General features: G+C 34.3%; 1 protein-coding gene across 4 annotated transcripts in view; it reads left to right on the forward strand.

Moving 5' to 3' along the window:
- TMTC2 (transmembrane O-mannosyltransferase targeting cadherins 2) overlaps positions 1-12962 on the forward strand; it is a 346015-nt gene that overhangs the window by 149859 nt on the left and 183194 nt on the right. Inside the window, exon 2 of one of the 4 annotated variants that reach the window (XM_039868973.1) lies at positions 7053-7212. The exons of the other annotated variants lie outside the window; for them this stretch is intronic. The gene's annotated coding sequence lies outside the window, so the exon portion shown is untranslated. The remainder of the gene's footprint in view (positions 1-7052; positions 7213-12962) is intronic. 4 annotated transcript variants of the gene reach the window in all.

A 12962-nucleotide genomic window follows, 5' to 3' on the forward strand; every position in this document is an offset into this window, starting at 1 on the left:
GGTTTATGGTAAGGAAGATTAGTTCAGTGGCTGCAATAGATTGCTGCATTCAAGTCTCATTTTTTGGAGAAAGAGGGAGCACTGTTGTCACCTGGAGGTGAATGATAACCTCTTTCCTCCTATTCTTTCCAACCTGGCAGACAATATCATTGCAGTTGATTCCAGAATCTCGGTTTATAACAAACCTTTTCAAGGAAACATTGAGGCTGTTTTTTGTTGTGGTGATGGTTCAGCGGTTTAGTTTATTTTATTTTTCACCTCCTAGAGAGAGAGAGTGGAAGGCAAAAAGTTTTGTTTTTAAAGCAATACTTTTTTCTGACTGCCAAAAATTGTATAAAATATTTTGGATACCTGGATCACGTTCAGACCAAATTATTTTTACAGAAACTTAAATCTTAGTAACTTTTGCTCATTGAGACAACTATAGAAAAAATTGGTTTTAAGTTTTTTTTTAGGTAAATTTAAAAATTTGATTAAATTGACAGATGAAACGGGGTGGGTGAGGGAGGGGGACTGTTTAAAGATTTTGGAATTCACTATGAGTTTTCTTGGAATATTCTAAACGTGGATGATCCTCAGTCTCTCATGGAGAAAGTAGTTTAAACTAGAGATTTTAGCACTGAACTAGAAGCTACTGGATAAGAATCTTTCGGGCTGCTTACTTTTAGTTTGTTTTTGAGGTGTTGAGAGGCATTTGAAGAGGTAGCAGGAGAGCTCTCCCTGTGATTTTTGAAGAATAGTTAGGTTGACCCACTGAGGAACATTGAGAATCTGATACCTTCATGTGATATTATCAAACATTATAAAATTTTCCTAAGAACATAGAAGTTTGCAGCTGGAGAAGGATATTGGCAACTACCCACATAACACCCCTTTCTTTTAACAGAACTTGGGGCTACAGAAGTTAGGCATAGGATTAGTTGAGAGTAGAGCCAACACTGTACTCTAGGTCTCCTCCTCCAGGTCTAATGCTTTAGTCACTGTACACATTGCTTCCCTTCCTTTAATTTATAAAAACTTGTTGCTATGGAAATAATTTTTATCTACCAGTAAAGACTGGAGACTAGTAATGGGCCTCCATGCACCCATCCTTCAATTCATTGTTAAAATTCTGCCCTTCTTATTTCTAGATTCTCTATTGCTATGTTAATAATTCCAGGGTACTTCTTGAAATTGAGTTGTTGGTTTTGTTTTGTTTCTGTTTCCCTTCTTTCATGCCCTTCCTTCTCTTCTTTCCCCTTCTCTCCTTGCAACTAGCTTCAATTAGGGGCTTAAGTATTTGCTTAATTTAAGCTCATGTTCAAATGGAATACTTGTAGCCAGCAGACTCTTAACACAAAGAGACTAAAGTCACAGTGTGGTTTTTCTTTCTAATTTGGTTAATTTCCTTTACTGACAGTGTATTATTGTTTGAGATAGGTTACCCTCAATAGAAGGGTCATCTCTTTCATGATGCTGAGACTGCAATTGGTTTAAAAGTGAAGAGTTAATAAATAGTGGGGCAGCTCCTCTTCCAATTCTCTAAGGCACCACTGTACAAACTGGAGCAAGGAAAATTTTAGGTATTATCAGTACACACATTAGCTGGGTGAATAGTCATTCATTGTGTACTCCAGGAATGTAGTACGATTTTAAAAAAATGCTACCACTAGAGTCTTAAAGATATTTAAAGTTTCTTGTGACCACAGCATGATTAGTTTTGTATTATTGGGTGAATATTCATATTCTAATGTCAAAAGTGAGGGTGACTCCCCAAAATGAATAAATTTCAGAGCTAAAATAGCACGAAAGGAGAAAATATAGAGGTGCGAATTGAAAAATGGGCCAGCTGAGTGAGAAAAGGGCTGAAGTTAAGTTGTCAAAGCAGCAGCCTAAAGTTTCTGGTCTTTCGACAAGATAATATATACTCTTTGTTTCTCTTCCACTCTGCAGCATAATCTCCACAGCTGTGCTGACTTCCTTATTCAAAGAGAAAGAGAAATAACCCACTTGAATTCATTAGCCTTCATTTCCATATACACGGAGCTGGTGGTAATAATGATAACAATCACCAAGTATCAAGGCTTACTGTGTGCTAGCATTAATTTGTTCCATTCTATGAGAGCAGGTATTATTAACCTTGTTTACAGATATGGAAACTTTTACAGATATGGCTTATGCAAGTGAAATAATTTGCTCAAGGATTCACAAATAATACATAGTAGAGAAGGGATCTCATTCTACATGTCTGACTCCAAAGCTCATGGTCTTCCCATTATACTGTTTTGATATGAGTATAGCTGAAATGGAAGATCCAAATAGTGTTATGAAGGAAATAACCATTTTCTCATATCACTTGGCCTTGGGACCAATGGTGCTCACAAATAATCTTTAAATACAAATAATCTGCACTCCCACAGGCAATAGCTAGTTTTATGGGTACTGAAAACACATAGATGGATACTATGTTTTCCCCACCCCTGGAAAGTACAAGACATGTATATAATGATTATATCACTCTCCACTAAGTAGGAATAGAATTTCATATAAAGTTCCGGAGAAGCACAAGTGTCTGACAAATTAATTTGGCCTGGTTATGGAAAGAGTCTGAGAGAGTGACAGAAGAGATGTGCCACCCAAGCAGCTCAGCTCACCCAGGTTTATTGTTTTATTTATTTATTTAAAACCACTTTGTGCTTGTACGTTTGTTTCATTTTGGTTCAGAGTCAACTTCCATTTTTTTCCTCCTCAGTGCCTGTCATGTGACAAGAAATTTGCTAGATGTTTTCTTTTTTTGTTTTTCAATAAATAGGTACTGCGTATTTCCTAGATATGAGACACTATTCTAGATACTGAGTTTAAAGTAGTGAAGAACCCAGGCAAAACTTATGCTGTCTTGGAATTTCCACTTGTTTTCTAACTTAACTGTCACAATAAACATGTGGGGTCATTATTTGCGCCCCATTTTGTAAGGGGTTGAGCGAGGTCCCCAAATTGATCAGCATTCAGTGATACTAGATTTCAAAGGCAATGCTAATTCTAAATCTAGTGATTATTTCTAATACAGATTATTGTTTCTCAGTTGAGTTCCTTCAAGTAAAGAGTGACATGATTACTATAGTATTAGATGAGTAGTACTGATATGTGTGTGTAGTTGGTTTAGAAACTTCTTTGAGACCAAAGACTGAAAACTCTTTTTCTTTTGTATCCCCTTGTCCCAGAAAGGGACCAGGCATTGAGAGGTTGGTATTCCAAGTCTGACCATCAACATCACATTGGCCTGCAAGGGCATACCATGCCTACCCACCATGACCTCGCCCTACTTGAACAGTCTTAAAAGAAGCATTGTAGATATATCCTTTGAGGTGGGACTGGATTAGATCTTCCAGTCTCTATTGACTTCCTCTATGTCCTCTGATTTACATAGTATTTCTCAAAAGCATATAAACAATAATTCTCTGGAATTAGTTCACATTGAAACATTTGGTTTGGTTCTGAATTTCATATTGCTGCATCATTGCTGATCAAACATGTTAACATATTTATGTGTCCTTTCTTAATGCCTTTGTAAAGAAAAGGATGTTGCTTTATAATTTGGATAAAAACTTTTTTTTCCAGCAAATTTTAGTAAAAATATAAAATTACTTAGAATATCTAGTGATACTGTGATGCCAAGGTGTGCCTGTGTATCTTAGTACATCTTAAACAGCACAGGATGCTGCACAGGATGTCTGGTCTTGTTTGATGTGAATTTTAAAGATTATTTTTGGGATCTGAGCTTTCGTCTGTTTATATCAGAAAAGACTACAAGTTCACTGGTTCAGCACCCCAAATTCTTGAGGCCTGATGTGATTCTGAGTTTTAAAAAATGACCCAAAGATAATAGGTTGCATAATCTCTGTATTAATGTAACACCCCTAATATAGCACCATTTCGTAGTAAGAAGCTTTTAGTGTTTTTGAAGGTGAATGTATGAATATTTACAGTAAATGGAATAAATTAAGGCTATAAATAGCCTGTCAGTTCAGGCCAGGTTTTTGTGTTTGTTTCTAACAGTTTTATTGAGATATAATTCACATACCATAAAATTGACCCATTTAAAGTGTAGCTTTTATTGGTTTTGAGTGTGTTCAGTGAGGTTTTGCAACTATTACCATAATCTTAATTTCACATTTTTAAATTAAGGATAAGGGAGTTTGGTCTTATAGTTGCTGGTTATCAAAGATGTAGTTTTGTTTGTTTGTTTTACTTTTCATATTTAACAAAATTCTGTAGGAAAAGTTTTGACCTCAAACCAAGTGGATCAGTAAACCTGGTTAAAGTCTTACTGAGAACCATGAATATTTTCATTGGTGTCTTTAGTATGCTTGCCTATCTTATTTACTGTTTACAAATTGGTAATGGAGTTTGGGTAATCAGGGATTTCTTTGGGGTTTTGTTTGGTTCAGAATGCTCGGATCCTTGTTTTACTTTTCAACAGTATGATAAATTGGAAGTCCTTACATAAGTGCGATTTTCTGGAGTAAGAATCTGACGTAAGTATTTGATTGCTTTCTTGGCTTTGTGCTTGGTACATGCAGCCCTTGATTCTTGAATGAGTAATAGTGGTTTACAGTGTAAATAGGAATCTGGGTACTTTTTCTTTCTCATATATTTGCTTCTCGGTTTTGTGTTACACATGTCTTACACATGCAGAAGTAATTAGGTTGTATTTAAATACATATAATTGATTTGTTTTTAGCTTTGATCAGGAGTTTATCACAATGTAAAAGTGCTTGTAAAATCTATGATAAACCTAATTTCTATTCTATTACCTTTTGAAAAAAGGAAACATTTTTAGACATAGTAAACATTTAAAGGGACCAAATGTGAAGTATTTCTGTATCCCTTTAAAGAAATGGCTGTCTTAAAATATACCCCAGCTTGCTTTCTGCAGGTAAATTTTCTTCTAAGCAATTTTAAAAAGAGCAATAACATACAATTAATTATGGGAGAATGATTCTATAAAAATTTAATAATGCTATTAATACATTTGCTGATTTATATAAAGGTTGTTTGAACCTACACCTTGGTGTCCAGCTGGTAGCCTTTTTTTTTTTTAAGTTAATTACACAAAAGCCCCTGAAAAATGTTAGATATTTGAGGGAAATTGTGATTTCAGAGATAAAGGGAACATGCTGTGAAAAGTATGGCCATGTGGGATAATGACATAAATTCTGCAGTTCTAATCAGGAGGCCTGTGTTCTAACATAGTTTCTGCCACTACCTAGTTGTGTAATTGTGGACAGTCATTTAACTTCTCCCTGGGTTATTTTCCTAATGTGAGATCTTGTGTGGATGCTTCAAGAAACGAATTATATCATTCTATTTTTAAAAATAGTTTTATTGCTAATCTTTTTTTTTTTTTTTTTTTTTTTTTTTTTTTTTTTTTTTTTTTTTTTTTTGGTAAAATCATAACTTTCCTTGTCTTTGAGAGTACTTCAGAAGTACTTATATTAATTTTTTGGGGGGCACCAAGTATTTGCTGCAAACCGAAATAGGCTGTGTCTTCTGTTTCACTTTTTAGAGACTCTGTTTGTATTAAAATATCTGCATATATTTTTGTTGAACATGATCTCATCTTTTTCATTATCTTTTAAACTTAAATATCATTAACACTTGGTTATCTGACATGGATTCTCTCAGAAGTCAATCATGTTTTCTAATTCTTAATGATTATATAGAATAGAGTAAGGAGCTATGTCATTTTACATTAGCTGTGTTATCTTTTAGGCATATAATTAGAAATTGACTGTGATCCTTTTTCCTATGCAAGAAAAATAGCACATTTTCCTTAAATACCAAAATGAATTCGTCATTCTCTACAGAAAAATTAAAAAAGAAAAAAATCCTAAAAGAAATATAATCAGGTGTCAAACAGTAATCTGCATTGGGAACCTTATCATATTTTATGCTCCCCTCAGAGGGCCAGATAGTAAATGTTTTATGCTTTGCAGGCTGTGTCGACTCCTCAACAGTTATTCAACTCTGCTGGCCTTCTGAGAACAAGTGGGTGTTGCTATGTTTTAGTAAAACTTTATCTAAAAACACAGTTGGGCACCAGATTTGGCCCACAGACTGTAGTTCACTGGCTTTATCTGGTGACTTAGCTGATATACCCATGTGTATTAAGTCATAGAGCTGTTCCAAAAGATCCAGTTTAGGACAATGAATTTATAGTAGTATGAATCATTCAACTTCATACAAATTGTATACATTTTACAAAGGGCTTTTATTTTTATTTTTATCTGGATTTTGAATGCTTCTGTCAAGGATATTAATCTTCCTTTTTACAGCTGAGGAAACCTATTCTAGTGTCCTTTGCCTCGTGTGACCCTGAGAGTACATGATCTTTGCTCTGTTTTCCTGCTCTGTATTTTATCAGTATACTAGTGAGCACACTGAGTAGATATCTCCAATCCTGCTTTGTGTTAGTAGGATCTCATATACTTAGAATTTTGTGAGTAAATTCATGTCCAAACTTAGCACTACGACTATTTTCTGGACATCAGATTCATTCAAAATAATCATACAAAGTAAACTTTGGTAACAGTTCTCCCCTAAAGGAAGCCCAAGTAAGCAGAAGGTGGTTTCCAAGAATAACTAGCTCTAGAAGTTCATAGCAGCTGTAAAAATATATCTTCAGTTGAAATTTAGCTTGTAATGTAAGGGTACTTGAATTTTTCTTTCTCATCTTTCTTGATTTTTTTTTTTGGCAAATTACTTAGAAAGAAAAGTAACCATATTTATTTATTGCTCTTAATACAAAGGGCAGACACTTTTGTCACAAAGGAGAGCTGTCACTGAAAAAAAATTGAAAAGAGTTGTACCAGTTTAATAATTTTTTTCTCGGCCAGAATTGTTCATGGTGGGGTGATGGTTTGTTTCTTACAGTGTTTAACCTCCTGAGTAGATATGAAGTGAGTTTTTTTTTTTGTGTGTGTGTGTGTGTGCAATTTTATATTCGGTCCTTTTCAAAGTTATTTCAGATTTTCTGCAATGATCTGTAATATTTTCTTGCCTTTCTTAAACAGGCAGCTGGATACATGGGGAAATTTAACGCCTGCCGCTTTAATAGCAACATGACCTGGAAATTTTGATTTTACTCCTTTGTACGTCAGTACATCTCAAATCTAGGGTTTTTTGAGGATTAAATAAGTCAATGCATAGAAATCTCTGAGGGCCTAGCATACAGTAAGTGCTCAATTAATGTGAACCGCTTTTATTTTTATCTATTTTAAGATGATTACTTTTTTTACAAATCAGCTAATATTAAAATATGTGCCATAAAGTTTATGTGTTTGATTGGTCCTGTCATTATTATTATTTTTTTTAGAAGTCAGAGTTCATTATAGGAATCGAAGTAAATGTGAATACTCTTATACTATTATGTACCATTGTAAGGATATTAATCCATTTTTATATTCATTAATCATTAAATTTTGTTATTCACTGTAACACTAAAGTAGAAAGTGGCTATATTTTTAACAGGGCTGTTTAGAAATAAGATTAAATATAGCTTCCTCCCTGGGACCACAGTTTCCAGTCACTGAGAAGTATGCAATTACTTAGAAGTTTCTCAAATCCCACAATAGCATCCTTTTGAAGGAACTGACATTGCTGTTTAAAGGATATTCTCTCCCTCAAATTCATAATGCCTTACATCTGTCTAGTATAAATTGTAAACAATTTATATTGTTTACAAATCTTCCTAACACCTCAGATCACCTCCTAAAGACCTCAGGAAGTAAAGTGGGTATTTTAAGGCTCTCTATTTAGAGCTGAAGATGCCCGGAAGTATCATGTAATTTGACTACTGTCATCGTGTTCAGGTGAACTTGCAAGTTTAGTAAGGTTAAATCTTGTCTTCCTGACTCTTTTTCCCCTCTCGTTCTCTCTCTCTCTCTTCTCCTTTTTTCCTTTCATTCCTTAAGACGCCATATTCTTCTCCTATTCTTCGCTGATTAAAAATAGCCCTAAGAATTAGAAACGTGACTTGGCTTTATAGTTCAAATATATTTAAAATACATTTGAAAATTTTTCTACAGTAAAGGACAAGCCTTATTTGCTCTAGGAGTTTTAAATGCTTTACTGTTGTTCTAACTCCCAGATTAATGCAGTGGCCCACTAGGGGGGAAAAATCAAATTGTTAAAGAAACCATGGATACTAATCAAAAATACATATAAAAGTTAAAGAAATAAAGAGCTGCAGTGTCACTCATCCATATAGATTTTTTTAAAAAATCCTAAGATAAAGAACCCCCTCTATATATTATGCTATATATAGGTACATAGAACAGAGAGATCACGTTGGACTGTGATCATCGTATCAAGGTTCTGGTGTATCTAAACTGCCTTCATATACTGGCTTTCCATTCCCCACTCTAGACTGCTGTCTTGTGTTCATTGTTCTTTTGTTCATTCACTCAGTCATTCGTGTACTCATTCATCGATCTAATATTGAGTACCTGCTCTGTACCAGGTGCTGTCTCGTTGGTGTGGATAGTATCCCTCCGTGAACGAAAGAAACAAATCTCTATCGTCTAGGAGCTTGAATGCATGTGGAAGTAGTGAGACTCATTTCTGTCAGAGTGTGATAATGATTAGGATTATGGATGCTTAATGTTGCTTTAGGCCTTAAGTTCAGACTTGACCTTTGCAATATATGATATCTTTCATATATGGTATGAAATAAGACTGGTATGTTATAATATATGGTATGTTATAAGACTGGAGAGTTTTGAGAAAGCAGCTATTAATATAGCCTGGAAAAACTGGGAAAGTCTTAAGGAAGAACTGGAATTTAAGCTGGAAACGAAGGAGGACATTTAAGATAGTGGCAACATTAGGCAGATGGATAAAAATTTGATTTATACATAGAATTATAAGGAAGGCAGTCCCACTGAGGGAATTTTGAAGTTTCAAACAAAGATATCAATATTACTTAGGGAATTTAGAAGTTTAGATAGTAAAGATGAGACAAATTTTAGATACCATTGAATACTAGGCCAAAGATATTGGAATTTAATTATTCTTCTTTTAGATGATTATTGTAGATTATTGATGAGTAGTGATTAAAAATATTAAAAAAAAAAAGGATAAAGTACTTGCCATGAACACAAAGAAAGATGAAATTTCTAGTCCTGATCATGATTAAATAGCTTAATGTCTTTGGGAAACACATTTAAGCTCTATGGACACCACCAGTTCCTCACTACAAAATAAACATTAAAGAGATGCTCTCTAAAGTTCTGGGTTTTTACAAATATAAATTTCTGATCTCTAGATCTCTCTAGTATTTGCCTACCTTTAGCTATAAGAGCTTTTCCTGTAGAAGTTAGTGGTCTTTTACGTCAGATTTCACCTTGAGGTTGGAAAGGGTGAGAGCAGTTTGAAGAGTCTGGCTGGTGAACTGGAGATAGTGGTTGCGAAGTGAGTACTGCATGGTTCAGGGTGGGACAGGGGTGGAGCACCCTGGATTTACAAAGGACATCGCTTTGAGTCCTAGTCTTTCTACCTGTTAGCTGTGGGATTCTGAGCAATGCGCCTTACCTCTGATTTCTACCTACCCTTTTGTAAAATACTTATTCACAAAGTTTACAAACATCGTAAGGTTTTAGAAAGAAATACTTCACAATAATTATGCAAAAACATCCTATAAAAGTTTAATAAACATTCGTAATTAGTGTTACTACTACTAATAAATGATTTCCTCCACTTTCCATAGTGGAATATAATGACAGAATAGGATGTTATTTTCTAGGCATTCCTCTCTTCACTAGATGCCGGGACCTCATCTGAGAGGTATAAAATGACAGAACAGGTGTTTAAATTCATTAGGCAATTATCTCTTTCCTCATAATATCTGGTCTCTCATGGAAAGATATAATGGAGCTTAATTTGTACTTGCTTTAGCATATCATTTAGATGACCTGCGTTTATTTAGATTGTTGAAGGAACAAGATATGTTGGTTGATTTGAGATATGGTATGGCATAGAACAAAAATGGATTTAAGAAATATGATCCTTATTCTAAAAGTTCTAGTGTGTTTTGTTTAGAAGTTATTATGGAAATCTATTCAAGAATGGAATTTCTTGATATTATTTTAAAAGGAATATTTGAGTTACAGAGGCTCAATAAAGATTCAAATGCATCCTGTAATTTTTCTCATTTTCTGGTATTCTAAATTTATAGCATGGTGTTAAGATTTTTCATCTTTTGGTTTTATTGTTTGACTTGCCCATGGAATGAAGTGTCACTGGTATTCATTGCTGTATTGATGGTGCCTAACAGGGCACAGTATGAGGGGACAGGAAAGACCAGTGCCTTTCAACAAGGGCACAGGGCACATTAAGTAGGGAGCAAAAAGACAAAAGCCTTCCAGTCAGCCATTTAACCAATCCCTTCCACTTCCTCTTTGCTTAGTTCAGACTTACTGAGTGTCAGTCACGCACCTGGAAAGCACTTCTTGCTTGTCTCCCAGCAGGGTTCTAAGGGCCAGGAGCCAGTCAAAAAATGACTGACATTTGAGTCAGAGAGCTTCCACTAAACCACAACTGTTAAAGCAGACAGAATTCCCATTACACAAATACTTTTTGGATCTAATCCAATGATAATAATCTATTAAAACAAGTTGCCTGATCTTATAAATTAACTTGAAAAGAGAAATGGATGTGGGGTAAATTGCAAAATGTTTGCATGCATAAGTTCAGTTTATTTAATTGTAAATAATTAGGGCATGGCAATGATTAGTACTAATTGGAGCTGTGGTGGGCTGAAAGAATTATCCAAATGTGTTCTGAAGACTTATGAGAGATTTTTGCATTAAGTCTTATTTAATTCTACGGGTTTTTTTTTTAATTGATAGTGCTAAAAATCAAAGATGTATGTCTCAATTTAAATAATACTAGATTTTAATTCTGTCTGAAATAATTTGAAATATTTAATGATAGGTACAAAGGCTAGACATGCTTCAAAAGGAAGACTAATGGGGAGAATTTTAATGGCCCTCAAAATAAGTATTTAATAAATGCAGAATTAAACTAATTTAAGGTAAGGTCAAACTTTGGGGTTGTATTGAAGTCTTATTCAAGTAGAAGACAAATACTGCAATGATTATATGGGTTTCACAGTTTTCAAGTTTCTTTCTGTTTCAAAATCTTCTTGTGAAATTGCCTATGAGCTTTTTGAACACCTCAATTCCCATATATAATCTTTAAAAGTTAGCATATGATTAAAATTTAATTTCAAATCTCACATTAAAAGAGAATAAGAGAAATGAGGTGGCTTACATTTACACAAACATTTCATCTGTTCAGATTGGTAGTCACCACCAATAGACTCCCCAAATCGCACTTTGCCAAGTTGCTTCTGGCATGAAGACCCTTTTGGAGAGGCTATCAGAACAGAACCTGAAAAAACGTTTGGTATTTTTAGTCTGTTCCAAAACATCTGGCTCATGGCCACTTGGCAACTATATCAATCATGTCTATGTCTGTATAGCATGAAATGTGCAACTAGTTTATTGGTAAAGTAAGTATAATTTGAGGATCAGGCTTTTGATGACTCATTCTAGCTAATAAAGATATGCATTTAAGAAATGCTTATTTGATGGTACAGATGTTAACTTGTGCTCTTAGGAAAGTTACTTTGTTTATTTATAAAAGATATCTCCTTCTAGGTTTACCGTTTTACTTTTCAAAAAGAAATTCACTTTGAGTAATAAGATCATAAGTTTGCAAGATCATTCTTTTTTTCATGAGAACTGAATTTTTGGTTTTAAGGTATTTTCAAATAAATAGCATTAGGTTACTGCTGATATCACTACTTTGATTTCCATTATGTCTCTTTTATATGAATGGGAGCAAAACAAATAGTCCACCCAGCAAAGGTTTGGAAGTAGAGTTGTTTTTTCTTTAATAGATTCTAATAACCATAACTCCCTTTACAACTCTGATGTCCTTGAAAATTTGGCATGGTTGTTCATTCATTCTGTTTTTTTAGGCAGAGGTGAGGTGGGGATAGGCGATGATGACCCCTTCTGCTTCCTCGGTAAACCCAGAATGTTCTACTCAGCTGAGGTTTCCAGTTCTGTTTGATTCTGCTCTGAATGACTGCTAATTATAATGCCTAAGTATGTGCCACAGTGTTGTCTGGGAATTTCTGAATAGTTGTAATCACCAGATATTGAAAGAAGAATTATAAAATTGATGGATGTTTTCCCAAGTGAAAATTTTCTTTCCAAAACTCTGCTCTGCCTCAGCTTCCCAATCAAACGAAAAACAAAAAAACAAACAACAAAAAACAAAAAAACAAATTTATTTTATAAATCAATGCGATATTTTGAATTTAAAGACAAACTCCATGTGGGAAATATATAGGATAAGGGCTGCAATATATATATGAAAAAGAGTTAAAAAATCATTTGTTCATTTGGACATTGAAATAACTTTTTATATTTAGCAGAAGACAAGTGTAATTATTGAGTAGGAGCATATTTCCATTTAAAAACATTAAGCATTGAAATTATACTTATTATTGAATACCTACCTATGTAGTATGTGTATTAAGTGTTATTCGTATATATAAAACCTTTTTCTTACTGGTGTCTTTTGTGTCTTCATAGGAAAACTCCCACATTCATTAAATAGCTGTCTATTAGGATATCTTTGAGAGAAGATGGCTGTATTTTGGCGCACCCACTGAGGAAAGTCTCATTGTAGTTTGTCTCTTTATGTTTCCAAATTGCAGGGCTCACATGCTTAACTCATTAATGAGACTGGAACGCATCTCATAATGGCTGGTTTGTCGCACTAAAGCCACACAGAGTTAAAAGAATGTTGCTGTTTAGTCTATTGGCACAGGAACTGCATTTGCAATGCAGTTGCCCACTTGAGAGATCAATAGAAAAGAGTTCCTTTTCCAAGTTCAATTCATTTGTAGC

The sequence above is a fragment of the Pteropus medius genome, unplaced genomic scaffold, assembly GCF_902729225.1.
Source record: "Pteropus medius unplaced genomic scaffold, Ma_sr-lr_union100, whole genome shotgun sequence".
Classification (NCBI taxonomy): domain Eukaryota; kingdom Metazoa; phylum Chordata; class Mammalia; order Chiroptera; family Pteropodidae; genus Pteropus; species Pteropus medius.